Consider the following 16,424-nt stretch of genomic DNA (forward strand, 5'->3'; position numbering starts at 1 on the left):
TGTAGAAGATAAGATATGATAGTTGTTTTCAACTTTTGTGTTGTTGTCGATTCTCATCGCTGAGATAAATGGAAACTTGTGGCCTTACACCATTAATATTCAAACTGAGATTCTTCAGAAAACAAACTTGTTATCTCATAACCTGCGTTTGACTTTAAAACAGCTTTAAACTTCAATGTTTAGTGTCAATGTTGCCAACATTATTTGATCAGAGGAGAGACAAATAGATTTTGGTTAATTGTACGCCACAGTGCCAATGGCCAGAGGCGTTATGTGTACGCCCATACATCTGTCCTTCCAACCTACTCTTGTGATCTTAACAACTCAATGGAATTTCTTCAAATTGTTCAAATGTTTAGTTTGACTCCAGTGGGAGCAACTTAGATTTGGGTGGTCAAAGATCAAAAGTCAAGGTCATTGGTCGTTGAGACCTGGTAAAGCAAACGTTTTGCCTTGTGAAAGCAATATCAGACTAACGGAGTAACTGATTAGAATTGGATGGTCAAAGGTCAAGGTCAAGGTCACAGTCACGGCAGCCTCACAAGACATGCTTTTGGCATCTTGAAAATAATATTTAAAGTCTGTAGAGTTGGCTTACAAATAATATTTGAAAGCCAAATCGGCACTGACTGGTGGAGACATACAGGCCACCAATTATGCTTTGTTTTTTTAATATAATACCTAAAATAACTTTATAAACAACAGTTATACACCAGCAATTATAGTATGATATTAAAATATCCTGGTATGCCCACCCCCATGTCCTCTAAGCAGTCAGTTAATGGCTCCTTTCTTTAGGGGCCACAGAATAGGTGTCTTTTAATTAGCCGTTACTGAGGACGGAGCAGAAATGGTTCCACTGATCAGTTGTGCTCATAATGAGATCAGGGATTTTACAGCGGGAGGCAGAGGTGAGGTGGAGTGGAGAGAGAGGACAACTACATGCAAACAGACAGCTGTTGGGAGCCCATTAGCTGTCAAAAGGTGCGTATACGTGCTTCTCTTCAGCTCTGACCGCCAGGTTCAACAAGCCGGTTTTCATTGGGGAAGAAGAACTAAATGGATCCCATCTCATAACAGTGCTGTTTGTCTATCCATTTTTTTCCCCTTCCTGGCCTTGCCTCCACGCTCACTACCATCTCCCTTTAATGTCTCAGCAAATCAGTTATCACATGGTCTCCAGATGTTCCCATTCACACTGTGTTAGCTCATTCATGTGGAGGCCCAGCTATAACACAATATTTCAAACCATGCCTGAAGGCAGCCGTGCTCAACAGTAGTCTGCCCATTGTTGCACGATGATAGGAGAGCTCATTCAGCAGAAGAGAGGGTGGTCAGGTGGTTAATGTAAGAAAGGCTGATACACAGGATGGATAGATGCTGCCCCCTGCTGACCCTAGCTGACAGTTTTCTGTTTTTGTTGTAAGATTGGTCAGATTCCTTTATATAATTGATAATACTGGGAAACACCATAAGTATAGATTTTACTGAAATTTTGAATTATGGTTGTCACCTTCACATATACCATGTTCTTCCCATTTACCCTTAATTCCCACAGCATTTATGTCCCCTTAACATACTAGATATGAAGCCATACTGGGACGTGAAGCTTGGTCTTCTACAGCAGTATTTTCTGTTTAAATTGTAAAACTAAAATACATTTAAAAAAGAAAATATACTAATCTTAATTCATTTAGACATATGGTATTTTTCAAAGTTTTGGTTGTCATGATCTTTAATGTAACACAGATCAATTAACATTTAGTGTACAGTGTTATTAGATTATATTTACATTCATGTTGACTGGAGAATCGTGTGTGACTTTTCATATACCAAACCAGATGGAGTTAAGATATTAGGCAGCATCAGTCATTACTTACTGAAGCAATTTTTGTCTTTTTTTTTCTGTTGGGAGCAGACACAACGTTTTACATTGTAGCTGCAGTATATATTGTCAGTGTCACTTGATCAGATGAGGAGGCTGCAATATGCTGCTCATATCTGTGATTGCAGGGATCACTTTATCTTGTTGAACAGAGCAGCAACAGATGCTCCTCACAGGATCTGCAGTGGTGCAGTCAGACTGCTGTGTAACCAAACAAACACTTGAGGTCAGCGTTTCCTCAAAAACTGCAGACGTGTTAAGAGGTCAACCTGACTGCTAATAGAACCCAGTCAGACACATTCAGGGGATATTATAATATATTAATAGCTTAAAAACATCTTTGCTGGTTCCATCACACCGGTTCTCTTTAGCAAGGCATTAATCATGTGTTGACCGTAGTTTGACTTATAGTTCGAGTCATTTTCAGGCAGAAGCTTGAAACTTGGAGTTCAATGATCTTATTTTCTTTGTTCTATCTGATGGACTCACTAAGCAATAAGTTTTGTGACTATTTGAAACAGTTCTCAGCATCTTTTATCTGTTGCTGTACAGACAAAATGACTCAGCAAGAAAGTAGGATAATAAATCTAGTATTTTCAATAAAACATCTAAACAAGATTAAGGCTGTTCACATGATAAATTGATGCTCTACATAATTTATATGTTTCTTAATTTGAATGTAACAGCATCCTCACTGGAAACATCTTCTTTCAAAATGTGTGTCACTATTTGCTCATATGTCCTGTTTCATGAAACATATGCAATCTGCTCAGGAGGAAGATCTCGTGTGGAGTTAACCGATGAGATGTGGAGGGGGGGGGATGGAGGGGATCCATTTGGGCTCCTTTAAAGCCAGGTTGCAGTTGATTCACTTTAAAGTCACACATAGGTTACATTATTGTAAAGAACACATTTGTGAAATGTATCGTAATGTATCTGGTATTTGTGATAACAAAATATTTTAAAGGCACTCAACATCTTTGGCTTTGTCCTAAGATTGTCCCCTTTGGCAGGATATTTTTTTAATGGTATTCTAAAATATGTGATCTTCAGATTGAACCTGACCACTGGTTTCCCTGTTTGGCTGCTCTGGGGCCCAATTATTAGGCAACTAAACCTTCCCGAATGACACCCTGAATTTTGCTCGATATCCAACCTGACTATTCCTCACATATGCTTTATTATCACTGAATGATTGACTGACGTGGGCAGCTGTGGCTCAGGGGTAAGAGCGGTTGTCCTCTAACCAGAAGGTTGGCTGTTCGACCCCAACTTGTGCCTTCTCTTGGAGAAAGTGCTACGCATAGATGCACTGTATGAATGGGTGTGTGAATGGGTGAATGTAAAACTGTACTGTAAATCAATACTAGACAAACGCTGTATAAATACAGGACATTTTACCAATTTTACTGATGTAGGCTGTGACGTTGCAGTTATCTCTGTCTGGTCCAGCTTTTTTCTTTTGTGGTCTTTTATGAATATTGTCTTTTATGCTTTTCTATTTTCCGACTGTACTGTATGTTTGGTTAGTGTTTCAATGTTTTATTTTTTCCTGTGTGGTGAAAGTTAAATATAATAAAGACATACAATATAAGATATTCCAGTCACATGATCCAACCCACTCAGTATGCACATTAAATTGTCTTTTTAATATGGGTAGCCCTCGACAAAGAAAAACAACCCTGCTGTGCTCAGCGAGGACACGCGCAGCAACATAAATCCCACATAAATTCAAATTCTAACAGATGGACCTGAGTTATAACGGAATCACCAAATGTCACTCTTGTTTAGAACAAAGCAAACAACACATATGAGGTGAGTAAATGATCTCTCCTGTCGTACAAGGTGTCGGCTTGAGAGTCGTGCAGATGACGGACAGCAGGGCTGCGGATGAATTGTTTTCATTTCCAGCCTCATTAAAGTTCTCTGGAAGAATCTGCTGCACCCCGACAACACACCTCCACCAGTGCACGCCAACCCCCCTCCACCCTCTGTTCCATCCACCGTAGGGCCAAGCATGCAGCCGCAGAAATGTTTTATTCAGTGTCATGTACCACGGTGGAAAGATCTGCCTGTGTCTCTGATGTTGAATTTGAATACATTTGACACTGCAATCTAAATGACTTAGGTTTAAATGAGATTAGCTTTGTGATGGCGTGCATTTCTCTCGGTGTTATATTTAATAGCTATTTGTTTAACTCACCGGGGGAAAAAAAGTGTTATTTCACAACTGATTTACGGGCCAGAGTGTTTTCATTTCGCTTTCCATGGCTAGTTATGGCTTGCTTACCATGCAAATAGAGCTCGGCTTCATGTGCTTTTGCTGTTGTTGTGCATGTGCCAGCATGGGCGCAGATACACATTTTGGGATGGTGGAAATTCCCTTTTGTGCATTTTTCCGGTCTGGCTTTACGAAAAACGTGCAGCAGAGACCGAGCTGCAGAGGGACCATCTGGTGTTCAGTGGCTTCCTCTTGATATTTTATATTAGAGAGGTTTAGTTACATTACCATGATGCCTCAGTGTGCAGCTGTGGCCTGCGACTGCGGCATGTCCTCACATTCACGCCTCATGTTCGACTGGCCTGTGCAACACACTGAGAAACATATAGTGCAAAGCATGGACAATCACATGCTCACACACGTACAGAGGCTCACCCACAGCCACAGGATGTTGTCCATCTCAGTCGGTGGTGATTTCCTGGTTTCTTACGTGCCCGTGCAGCATCTCTGCAGTGTAAGAGGACTTTTGGGAGAGGGAGAGAGCGAGCGAGACATGCTCGAATTGTTCTTCCTGACGCCGCTTTTGCCGCGGTTCAAATGTAATCACGACCACGGGGAGATGGCACGGAAACACAAACAAGCAGCCACCCATGATTGGCTGGCATGATGAGGTCTGCCGCACAAAACAGCCAGCAGCTGCACTCCTGCCTGTGTTGTACAGCGTGCTGTTTGGATAGTGTTCTGCAGCCAGGGCGTCAGTGGGCGCAGCAAAATAAGTGTTGGGTGTGCTGAAAGGAGAAGTGAAGCAGAAACCAGAAACTGTTCTTCCTCTCCAGCTGACACATGAATTGAATTTGCATGTTAAGTGCTTGAACAAGGCTTTTACTCAGAGCATTTAATTCCCCAAAATAACCTGATCAGCCACACAACAAGCAGAGACCATAAGAAGTGCAGAGGCCACAGAACACAGATCTTGTCCTCACATACTTTCCATATTCTTACATAGGTCTGCAACGGTTACTTGAATAACTTGAATTACTCGATTACGAAAATCACTTGATTGAAATTATTTATCCAAACCTGACTACAGTTCAGTGGTCACCGTGTTTTCCATGGAACAGTATTACTGTGTCCCAACGCTCTTACACTTTGTGGATACTCTTGCCTTGATAAGACCTCAGTAGATGGCGCGAAGGAGAATCTACCTGTTTGTCATTGGCAACAACACAACACGATTTGACGACGACAGTGACTCAGCAGATAAACCTTCTCGCAGAACCCTGGTTTAGGTGAATATGTTGTTTAGCAGAGCTTCTGACCTTCACTTGAGTTTGCAGCAGGACTATGTTGCTTCAGATTTAAGCTTACTCTTATGATACGTGAGTTTCAGGCTCAGGCTTAAGTGGTTTAAAGAGACAATATTATTTTTTAAACAATTATTCGAAATATTAATGGAATGATCTGTGGAATACTGGAGAAATAAAATAGCAGCCCTTTTCCTACAATAATCACAGTCTATGCTTTTTTAAAAACTATAGGTAGTTATATTTTGTTTGCTATACTGCGTTTATATTGTGCACACTTATGTTTCAGTTTCTTTCTACACTGTATCATCAACAGTCATATTACCTTTGTGTCAATGTCACACCGGAAACCACATTCATCATAGAATCAGGAAGTGGAAAGCAGCTTTCAGCATCCTTCTGTCTCAGAGAGGAAGTGGTTCAGACGATACGACCAGAGTTTGTGCCTGCTGCTGGTGCATGTAGTAGTCTCGGTTAAGTTGGACAGTTTTATGTTTAGATTTAACATTTATTTGGGTTGATTTGGTTCAAATATACCACCTAGTTTAAAGTTAATGTCACTTCCGTTCCCATGATAAACATTTTTTATATTGTCTTTCATTTGAACTTAAAATATGAGAGAAAATATGACTCGTATTTCAATTTTTCCATTCAAAATAACTTTCCTTAAGACTTCAGGAATGATACGTGTCTTTAGTTTCAAGTCTTCACACCTTTTTATTATCTTACTGATAAATCTAGTTTCAGCCAGAGGGAACGTTTCAAAGCACGTCCTAGAGAGAGTCAATCAGCCCTATTGATATCATTTATGATGTTTTTTTCTTTCAGTGCTCAAGTCAGTGTTTTTCAAAATGTCCTCCAGTCTTCATATGCTATGGGCCACATGTGTGTTGGATCAGACTGTAGGTACGACAGAAAACCGGTTTAATTGAACTCAGGAGGACTTTGTGCCTCCAGAGTTCTGCTTTTTGGAAATGGCATAAAACCTTAACCTGAAAATTAACTCATTCCTCGAAAGGAGTTGAGAACAAAAAAAAATTATATTCAAGTCTGTTGAATTTTATCCCGACGTATTTTTCCTCATTTAATTCTGGTCTCCGGTCGTGAACATTTGCCTTTGCACGACGTCGCTTTTTTCCTCCTCTCCCCATCTCTGTCACGGAGCAAAGAGAAGTGAACAGCAGCAATTTGAGTTTCAAGGGACCGCAGCAAAGCAGAGCACATAGAGTCATCACAGCTCCAATGAATCTCTGTGCTCCAGTGGCCCTCACAGAAGAGGAGCGGCAGAGTGGAAAGGACAGCTCTTTTCTCGGCGACTGGAATACACCACGGTGCAGTGAGATGCATGACCTCCCACAATCCACTACAGCTCCATTACTTAGCCAAGAGTTTGCGGGGACACGATGTCTCCACACAGCAAGTAGACACTCTCATTCCAACCCTATAAACCAGCGGACAGGAGTCATCAGCACACCCAGAGATTTACAATGGCCCAGCCCAGGGGCCCAGACAGTTATAGATCCCTTTACCTTTCAAGAGCAATTTCACCGCAAATAGGATTAAAGCTAATGGCGTTTGACACCACCAGGTCCAGCACATTGAATCCATCGGGTTTTATCACACTGACATTTCAAAAGGTTGGCCTGTGTCTGCAGCAGCGAGGATGCGGAGCCGGGTGACATATCGAAGACCCTGGGGAACCGGGATTTTACTGCCAGCTCTGGAGATGCGCCATCCACCTCATCCTTGCACACAACCACCACCCTGCGTACCAGCCAACTTGTTCCATTGCTGCAACTTTTATAAACATCAGAACTAAAATACTGGAAATTATAACTAGTAATTTAGTCTACTAGTTTGGTGAATAGAGATGTTGTTGTTCTTCTTTGTTTTCACGGGATGGGGCCCTTCGGCGTGATCATGCAGGGAATATGCAAGCAGTCCTGTCAGCGGAATGAAGCTCATTATCTCAGTTGTGGGCAAAGTAATATTCTCAATGTGTGATCTGTTTACTTCATGACGGTAAATTAAAGGTGGGAATGATTTTCTTCATCTTTGCTGTTTAATTTCAATTTGTATAAACAAGACTCCTCAAGGTCAGTAAATGAAGCCGCCGTGTTTGGAATGTGAATGGAGTTTGTTGCCTCGGGGATCCTGCGCTATTAAAATGTGCTCATTCAGTTCCATAGTGCACAACTTGACCTGAATACAAATTTTAGCATTGCCTCACTTCATGCTACGACTGTCCTCTTCTAAGATCGTCTCTTTGTACTATCAAGACTATTTGCTTTTTTAACCTCAGGAAAACGATCCTTACTCATACTGGAGTGTTGCGTCAGCCATTCAAATACAGTTTATGCTATTGACCACTGTACTCTGAAAGAAAATTCAGATTAATCTACTTTTTGCTTCATCGAAATTGTTCTCTCTTCGATGTCTTATGTGAAGTATTTATGCCTTTACAGATTCCAAGCGGCTGGAAAGGAGCATTAGTTACAGTATATTGAACTCTGCTCAACAGGGTTCATGCTTTAAGAAGGATATTGCTAATTTGGGACATTGTCTGCTGTAAAAAATATCAATTGCATGGCATTCATCTCTATTATGATGCCCAGGCAGAAAGAGGGGCAAAAATCACCAGTAGAGATTGAAAAGCGAATTAAATTTACATACAGCTTTGAGGCCTCCCCCGCTCTGCTCTCACTGCTCCCGTTCAAGCCGGTAAACACCACTTTTCAGAAATCATTACTTTGGCACACTAAACGCTTTCCAGCCTGAGAACAAAGCGAGTCGAGAGAAGAAAAAACAACAGAAATACATTAGCAATTAAAATGAGATCATAAGCAGCATTTTCAAGGTGGCTGTGAAATCACAACACAGATGAAATATCCCTGTCTGCTGCCGAGTGTCGGGAGCTGGCGGAGCTGGCAGTTAGTCGCTGTGAATGATTGAGCTAACATTTGGGGGGGTTATTAGTTCAGCTACGTTTTCTTTGAGAATGAGCGGTGTGGCAGGTCCAGGATGACATGGTTTATGCTGCTGCTGGGATCTCTCAACCAGCGAGTGTTTCAAATCACAAAATCACTCAAAAACCACTCGAGTATTCGAGAGACAATTTTGCTTTTACATTTCAGACAGGAAGCGGTGCAGGGTTGTGAACTCAATGAATATAAAATGGTATTGGCCTAAGTATTGCTGCAGGTTCAGCTCCCCAAATAAAATAAAAACAATTGCATATTATCAATTCAAGTACCTCAACACTGCTCTCTAATACTCGTTTCCTCTCATAACGACACTTACTAAAAGGTGACTTGATATGAATCTGGTGCTGATGATAAGCATTGAATGGTTGGTACACTCAGAGTTACCATAACCATGCTTCTGAAAAGACTATTTATTTATTATAGGTGTATTTTTCTGTGCTTTTTATCAAGCTCCACTGTTGAAGTGGCTCCTTCAGTATCAGAGATGAATATTTCCAAATCTGTTAGAATAAAACCCAAAATATCTGCAGGAATCACAACCAACATGTGGAACTTTTTAATATACCTTTAAAAAGCTCACCACATTGGAGAGAAGTGAGCTAACAGCTACAGACGAGTATGAAAATGCATCACTGTGTCCCAAAAGACAAGCTAAGCTAAACATTAAACTGACTATAAAACGTCAAGCCACCAGAGGGTTGACAAGAGTTTCCCAGCATTGTTTTTTTCAGTTTATTCCCGGTCGTCTTGGATTTTCACATCACTAATGTTCTTTGAGCTATACCAACTATACCACAGGTACCAACAGATGAGTATCGAGCCAAGAAGCAGGCCTCCAGCTGCTATGGCAGAGTGCCTCTCCCAGACCCTGAGGTAGCAGCAGAGGCTTTTAAGCCATTTTGCTATTAGTTTGGAAGTGCCATTAAGAGGTTCTTCTGAGATTTGCTCCCAATTTGGCTGCGAACAAACACAAACACGCTCGCCGCGCTGGAAATATGTCAGAACATGTTGCTGCCTCATCACCAGAAAAGAGCCCGATGGCTCCCTCATGGCTGCACGCTGTGGGCTCCACTGAGATGTGTTGACATGAAAGAGGAGTCCTAATCCCGGAGTAATGACAAGCACTAAACACAGCCCTGTGCGTCATTGTGCTGCAGCTCTGCAAATACAGCGCAGCTGTCTGATGGCATCTCGACAATGGCAACACTTCAGCCAGAGTCAGGATGTATGGGGGCCGGGCAAGCACCATTTACAATGCTCTCATAGGGAAAACTATGGCTGCCACAGTTTCTCCCGGTGTACGGGCACCTTCCTGTCTCATCTAGCATGGAGGAGCGGTGCTGCTGGTAATGCACAGGGAGCTTTGTTTTAACACTGGCTGTTTCACATCAGAGGAGGGTGTAGTTGATGAGATGAACACCAGGTGGCAGTCCAGGTCTACTCTCTCCAGCACCCCCCTCCTCAAACGATGATGTAATCCTTTTCATACAGTTATATCATAAGGCACCAGCAGGCTCTGCGCTCCTCTCCATGTGGCTACACTTTGATTTCCACTGATTGCTGATTCTATTGTTGCCGTTATCTCCCGCTCATACGCGGCTAGCTCATATTCACAAGAGGCCTCGGTGCCTCTTTAATGAAATCAAAGTCACAGTGGATTCTGCCGCGCAGCGCTGAGACGAGCTCTCCCAGTTGACCGCATATCCACTGACGCAGCTCTCATGGATTTTAAATATGGCTGTGACCTTAGCAGTAATAAAAAGCACTAATCCTCCCCTCCAGTCTCACTGGCTCTTAACCTTTTCTGCCAGCGAGTAAGCGAACAGCGCTGTGAAGACGGGAATATGCACCCCCACTGTAAAAACCAGCGCTTAATAATATTGTCTCAGCGGCAGACAGATTATGGCAGGAGGTGAGCATCTGCTGTAGGGAGAAACAATACGACAGCTCCCTCCCCAGGGAGCAGTGACTGTAAAAGACAATCAGGAGGGATGGAAACATCCAGGCTTTCTTGAAGAAACGTGTAAGCATCATAACCACAAGTCCCAGGGGAGAGGGGAGAGGGAGCTTTCTTTTTTCACTGGACTGTCAGCCTCTGTACTTATTTAATATGTAGGCCTCTTATTTACTGCTGCTACTTCACAGCCTCCATGCTAATATTGCATGAGAAAGATGACAAAAGGAAAAGGAAAAAGGAAAAATAACAAAGCGGCTCCAAACGTAGGTCCCAGTACTTTACTTCACACATTTACCAATCTAACCTCTTCTAGCCCGACCAGGATGAAAGTAGGAACACTGCCTAATGAAAACATTCTTCCCTTCGGCATGAATACTGCAGTGGACTCTTTGATAAAACGAGGTAAGAGCGCTTTATGTTCAGCTGCTTCATTTGAGGTCGAAGGTCAGAAGTCTTCTTGGCCTGGTGTTAGTGGGAGGATTGTATGAGGCTCCAAACCAGGGCATAATGCCAGCTGGAAATAGAGCATGTGATGTCAGAGCCACAACTCATGCTTTTACTACTGTGTGTGCCTAGTGATAATGTCTGTGTGCTTAAGGTTCAGTCTTTAAGATTTAGGTGAAAGGGATCTATTTGCAGAAAGTGAACATAAAATAATCCTAGTGATGTTTTCACTCGTGAACAGAATGAGCTTTTAAGACAGGGCAACAGTAATTGAAGAATATCCGGACTAATCGAAACGTTCAATTGCGTTACTAACAATTTTTCATTAGAGGATATTTATCCGTTCAATAATCATATTTTATTTGGCCGTACAATTTCAAGATAATTCGACTATAAAAGTGCTCATAAAGGAAAATGTAGCTACAATTGTAAGATATTAACTTAAAATTCTAGGTTCCTAAGTGTTTTGAATTCATTTAACATGTATTCAATATTAAGCCCTCATATTCTTAAGCTGTCAACTATTATTAACTGTATACTTTGTGGAATGTTAAGTTTAAATCGGTATATACTTTAAGTAAAAAAAAAAATCCCTCTGCTTCTGTGTATCAATGGCTTTCCCTCTCAGTGAGACTCGCCACCCACAAAGGTTAATGAGCTTAAACATGGCTCAGAGTGAGCTCATTAAACAGCCCACAGAGACTGGAGAGGAGAGGGAGGACGGCTGAGGAGGGAATAGGAGCAAGTGTGAAGGTGGATTGTTGCTGCCACTGTGGGACCTGGGGAAATGTTAATCTGTTGCTGTAAGTGATCTACAACACAGTGTTTTTTTAATGGTGCCGTGAATTGATTTCTTTGTCATAAAGACTAAATTAAATGGCATTTCTCTGTCCGGACAAAACACACTCTGTGGTAGGGATTCATCCGAGTAGCCAGGGAGAGACTGTCATCAGCTGAAACAGAGGCCTCTTTGATATCAGCATCCTTCAAGATGCAAATGTGTGTGTCCACAGGTCATGTGTAAGAAAAGAGGCGGTGGGTTTAGCCTCACCTCCTGTATCTCCATCTCCATAAACACAATCTGACCCAAGTACATGAGATGTTTGATGAAGAGTGGATTTTTAGGGAAGTTCAGAAGCAGAGTTTGACCTCTGTGTTTGATAATATCAGGCAGATTTAGCCAACACTCAATCCTGGAGCCAATCTGCTATCATACGAAATTAGCCTCTCAGACAGTATTTTGGGGCTTCTGGTGTAGACAGAGGAGAACTGGATATATCTCCATCTTCTGTTGGCTGCACACTATTTACTTTATCACACAAGTCGAACGTTGCTCCACACAGAACACAAACTGTGTTACTTTTGCTAGGGGCTTTAGAACCAGACTATATTCTGGCTAATGTCTAGTAATGACTATCTGTCTATACATGCAAACAAATTACAAAGCCAATAGACAATGCGTTTCAGTCATCACACAGGCTGTTTACCTACTGACAACCCAAGGCTGGTCAAACGTGAGTGTTCATGAAATCCTGTCCCTCGCCTACAGATTCTGCATCTTCACATTTAGAATCTGAAATAGAGATCAGACAACAAATTATCAGAAGATACTAGGGTGTAGTGTTGGGTGGGATAGACATGTCATGGGGTCACAGGCCATCTTTCTTTACTTCCAGAGCACTCTGCTACCACTATCTGTATCTATGTTTTAGTCTGTAGTGTGATGTTGAAACATAAATATTAGTTTGTAAGTTTAATTTGAATAATTGAATCAATACATCATCAAGATATCATGTCCTGCCTCCTCTCAGATATTAGTCTTACTTAAACATTTAAAAGTTTGCAATGAAAGGAATAACTCAGGATTCTTTTATTGGTGGATTATCCAGCTTTACATTAGATGACTCAGTTATGTAATATAGTACTAATAGGTTTTATCTTACATTTTTACATAATGGCTAATCACTACTCTTGGTTGGTGTGATCCCATCAATGATAGTCTTAAGATGAGTCAATTGTTGAGGCAGTGTCATAGTGCACATGTTTCATTATTTAAATACATTCATGTGTTGGCTTGTTTAATGTTTGAAATGCAGATGTAATACATGAATTTGAATGACATTAACTGTACACATGAGGAGACTAGACACAAATCATACATTGCAGAGGACATGAAAAATAATATAGAGGAAACATAATTCATGTAGTTAGAAGATGTGAAATACAGACCCTCCCTCCCCCTTTGCCTCACTTCACTGCAGATGAAAACCCACCACATCTGGGGGGGGATGTGCAGTGGTGAAAGTCAGGATTTGTAGGATTCATCCTGGCGTCTGAGGCATTCCAGGGGGAGTTTATCAGTCAAAGGTCTACTCATTGATTCATCTGTGCTTGACTTGGATGAATGCTGTACGCTCTTCTGGAATAAAGCTTATGTCCTAAACTATAGTTTGTTCACATTGACGGTAGGTTTTTCCAAATCCTAAATGAGCTGAGTGGTTTTTCTGAAAAAATTAATAATTCTCTATTTATGGGGCTTGATTGATTTGAGCATGTTTTTTAAAGTCTTCTCGACAAAAGAGTGTGGCTGTACACGTTATAAAAACAACATGGCATTTGTCATCACTTTGGCCCTAACTGTTTGCAAGAGGCTGCTTAAATACCACAGGGAGCTGAGAAATGTCACATTGAGTGCCACACACTCACACAACAAGTTACACACATGCTGTGGCTGCATCTATTTGGTACACATGCGTGCCAAAACCTAAAGGTCCCTGCTGGAAATGTTCAGTACAAATATGTGTACTGTTACAACCCTACTTAACAACTTGATTAATCTTTATCTATGTTTTCAATAGAAAGTTTATGTTTTGTCAATAAAATCTATAAATATGTCTGAAATTTGTAAAGCAGTTACAGGATTTAAATGAAATCAGTTTAGTTAAAAATAAGAAGTAATAAAAAACAGTATACATTGCGTACAGTGTACCATTTAATCTGTAGGCTACATGTTTCTGTAGAAGGCTGTGTGGATTGGAGCCAACACTAAACTGATAAGATGACACATTATCAGCTGATCCACATTTGGAAGATTCTTTTCAAGGTTTTGCTGAGCTGTTAATGAGATATTCTCTGTCTGATACGATGACAGGCTGAATATAATTAGTAGGATCACGTCCTTCTGTTTGGATCATGTCATCAAATTTTAAAAGTATGCAAGTCTAAAAGGATTGGAAAAGAGGAAATCTATTTACAGACATATAAATCTGAACTCAGAAGAGATGATTAAATATTAACTTTGTAAGGTGGTTTGTTGTGGGTAGGGTTGGGTATCATTAAATAATTTTATCGATTCAGATTATGCTTATCTATCCCTGTTCTTATCGATTCCCCATTTCGATTCCAAAATAGTTGTTTTTGTGGAAAATTTGTAGAAAAGAATGTTCTTATTGTCCCTGTAAACATATGTGACATCAATAATTGTCCACCTTAAGATATGAAATGAATATTAATCTCTCACATATTTCATAACAACACAGTGGAAATCATTACAGTTAAATTAGTTAACTTTTGCTTGAATGCCAGCGAGAACGTTGTGTCGATGCCATTTCAGCTCACTTTCCCCTGAGGCTCTATTGGAGGGGCTAGCAAGGTGCTACTGGTGCTAGCAGAAGAGGACCAATCGGGACAGCAGCAGGTGAAAAATTCTGTAGCTGGCGGGTGGCTGTCCGCCAGGGGTCACAAGGTCATGGTGTATACTGTTGTGTCACAGATAACCTGTGATGTGATGGCAGCTGAAGGCACCTCGCTGACACAACAATAACAAAAGAAAACACTAATGGCATGTGTCAAGCACTTTCCACTCCTGACTGTTTACTGTCGTAAAGAGCTTCCTCACTCTCAGCTCTCTAAAGACAAAGAAACTTATTCATTGACCATAAGATATTTCAAAAGCTGCATGATTTTAATTTTAAAAATCTGATTTTACCCCAGTGAAATAAAATAGTCTGCCCCTGAAGCTGATGTTTGAGATCATAAGCTGGAGACTATACAGTTGGCTAAGTCAAGCCTTTCTTCTTTTTGTTACGGTTGGCTTTACTGCTTGGGGCATCTTGGTCCCCAGAAGTAGCTGCAGAGTGAGCGCTCCTTTCTTTTAATGCTGCTCTCGAGGGTAAATCTTTCCACTATGTCAAGTTGTGATGTCCACTTGGTGAAGATGTGTTACGGGTACAGGCAGCTGTGGACCTGAACCTAGGGTGATTCTTATTAAGACGGAGATAGCTGCCTGATCAGACTCTGAGATAATGTTATCTTATGCTTATACTAGTTCTGATTAGAACTAGTATATTTACAGCTCACAACAACATAGTACAAGGAAGTCTATTTGATATCCATTGTTGATCAAATAAAATACATTTTGGATATGCCGTTTACTTTGAAGGAAATAATATATAAATAATATATCAATTCAACACACACACACACACACACACACATATATATATATATATATACCTACACATTAAATAATAGCATAAACACATATGCCCATGACACAATGGCTGCGGAATATCGGCGCTACAAATGGTTGCATGACATATCAGTAGGACCTTGAATCTCTACAAGAGCTACTAGAATGCGCTCCATTGAGCACATGCCAAGAAGGGTGTATTGATAAAAGAACAGTTGATTAAGATTCTTATATTGTAGTTGTAAATATAAAGTTTAAATAACTATCAAAGAAATCACAAACTCTAGTCGGCTACAGGGGGCATAAGATTATGGTGTATTAAAAGCTTCAATAACCCGTTATTTTATTCAAGTTAAAAATGTATGACCTAGAGTAACAATAATTCAAATTATATATGGTCTAATCCTATAGAGTAAGGCTACTTATCCATTGTCAAAAACCCACCTACATGCATGAAAACAAAAAAACGGATAAATTGCAATTCTATTGATGACATTAATTAATGACGTTGTATGTCTAGCATTTCATGGTGATGAAGCTCAATCTCAGCATTAGCCTACACACTACTGGTAGCCTCTCAAAATAGTTAGACCCTCTGCTATAAGAAATGTATTTCCCTAATTTGTATAACCCATTGTATTTAATACAAAAGTCTAGTGCTACTGGCTCAGATAGGGGGAAAAGTATCGAAAAAGTGCCGGTATCAAACCAACAGTTTCCCTCCATAGGGGTGATAGCTACATGCTAATATATCACATAAACCTAAAAAACTAAAAATCAAAATTGGAATCCTTTGTCTGGTATACAGCCATGATAAACAACGTAGATAATTTGAATTTCAGAGAAACCAAGGTTGATGAAAGATAGATAAGCGCTGCCTAGAAGTTTCCGGCTCATTCTGATTGGTCAGAACATTTCTAGGCATTTTCGCTAAAATGTTAAGTGCCTACAAGTGTCCCACATATGGGACTTCCCTAACACCAAGAGTGGGACATTTCCAGGCATTTTGCCTCAATCATAAGTGCGTAGAAGTGTCCGGCTTATTCTGATTGGTCAGGACATTTCTAGGCATTTTTGTCACAATGATTAGTTCCTACAAGTGTCCCAAGTATTGAAGATCCGGCTCATTCTGATTAGTCGGGACATTTCTATGCATTT

Source organism: Platichthys flesus, chromosome 3 (assembly GCF_949316205.1).
Source record: "Platichthys flesus chromosome 3, fPlaFle2.1, whole genome shotgun sequence".
In the NCBI taxonomy this organism is placed as follows: domain Eukaryota; kingdom Metazoa; phylum Chordata; class Actinopteri; order Pleuronectiformes; family Pleuronectidae; genus Platichthys; species Platichthys flesus.